A 1,671-nucleotide genomic window follows, 5' to 3' on the forward strand; every position below is an offset into this window, starting at 1 on the left:
AACTTTTACCAAGGCTTTTGGTCCAATGTTCTGCGTCCACACAACATTAATCAGGTAACATTAGTGATATTTACACCAGGAGCTTAAACAGTGCTAACACTGGGCTAAAACCATGTTCTGGCTCTGGGCACGTGTGCAAGTCTATTTCACTGACCTACTAAAGACAGGCACTTCATTGAGCTTTGAATAGGGAAAGTATTTTTGGAGAAGGTCTACAATAGATAAGAACATGGTTTACATAAGCTGTGGGACGGGTCACAGAGGACACCAAGACAACAGAGACACCTTCTAAGTGCTGAGACTGGAGATGAACAACACAATGACATTTACACAGTTTCCTATCAATACTCCAGTAGGTTTGTAAAATAAACACACACTTTACACCGAAGCCCAAAATGTTCAGCTGATCAAGGTGTATTTGGTATCTGTGTTCTCTGAGATGATCCACAGAATCTAACCAGACTGGTTTCATGGCAAGAGGCGACAGAAATGTGACGTTATTAGCGTTTTTAGAAAGTTTATTTTTTTCTTTTCCACAAGAGGGCGCTGCCCCCCAAGAGTAACTTCAGAGCACAGTCACTTACTCTATTTTGTATGTTTTTGTGTTTTAGTTAAACTCTGCATATTAGATACACATTATTTACATTTTGTTCTTAAAAAAGCAAATAGGTTCCTTGTGCTGCAGGTGAATACTGGACAAATGTAAAACTCATGCAAAATGTTGAAGACATTCTAAGACACTTTAGTCACAAGTCCAAGTGCACAGTGTTTATCTGTGAAACACAATCTGGACTTAATGCTAAAAAAAAGATGAAACTGTCAGAACACCACTCGGTTTTAAATCATTTCATCTGATTAAAATATTCTCAGATAGTTTTGTTTGAACAAGAACACCGTGAGAACCAAAAAACTGAAACCTTTCCTCATTCTTGGTGATTCTCATTTTCATGTCATTAGTTGTTGTTGTTTACTCTCATCATCTGCTTTATGCTTTAACGTGCTGACATTTATTATACTATTTTAAACAACAGATAGTTCTGTACACTAATCCTAATGATCTCATACAAAATCACTTTAAATGTTATGTTAGTTTTGTGTTACCAAGTAAAGTTAGCAAACAGGAAGATTTTATCCCCAATGCTAAAACCCAGTCCTCTGTAGAGTTTAGTAAATCATTTTGTTTTAACACAAAGACATCTGTAATAACCTGAAATCTCAGAAAGTAAGATCTGATGTGGACCTGGAACACCAGGAGGAGGCTTTTACTGAGGACCACCGTAGAAGTTAAACCATTTGTCTGTTGTGTCCGACTTAAGTATTTAGCTAGAGATTTTTTTTATTCCTTACAGAAGTGCTTGTATATTTCTCCTTAAATTTGCTCTAGTAACATTATTATAATACTTTGAATGCCATTTGTGTGCAAAGCAGATTGTTAAAGTCTCAGTAAAATATATTAAAATGACAAAACATTTATAATTGTTTAAATTACATTTAAATACAATTTTATTATAAACTGTGAGTAAAGCAGCACAATTAGACTTTACATGAAAAACACTGCATTTACCTTCAGTATGTAGAATGTTATTTTAAGGGCTGCCTACATTTATCCATTTGTCTAAACATATAGATTTAGGTTTTTAGATAGATAGATAGATAGATAGATAGATAGAT

The 1,671-nt window shown here is 34.6% G+C and overlaps 1 protein-coding gene across 4 annotated transcripts in view; it reads right to left on the reverse strand.

Moving 5' to 3' along the window:
• Positions 1–1,476: 1,476 nt before the first annotated feature.
• Positions 1,477–1,671, reverse strand: part of gucy1b1 (guanylate cyclase 1 soluble subunit beta 1) — a 21,950-nt gene continuing 21,755 nt past the window's right edge. For all 4 annotated transcript variants that reach the window (XM_027147617.2, XM_027147615.2, XM_047815829.1 and 1 more), the window contains one exon: positions 1,477–1,671. This exon is cut by the window's right edge and continues 373 nt beyond it. The gene's annotated coding sequence lies outside the window, so the exon portion shown is untranslated.

This window comes from Tachysurus fulvidraco, chromosome 7 (genome assembly GCF_022655615.1).
Source record: "Tachysurus fulvidraco isolate hzauxx_2018 chromosome 7, HZAU_PFXX_2.0, whole genome shotgun sequence".
Taxonomy (NCBI): Eukaryota; Metazoa; Chordata; class Actinopteri; order Siluriformes; family Bagridae; genus Tachysurus; species Tachysurus fulvidraco.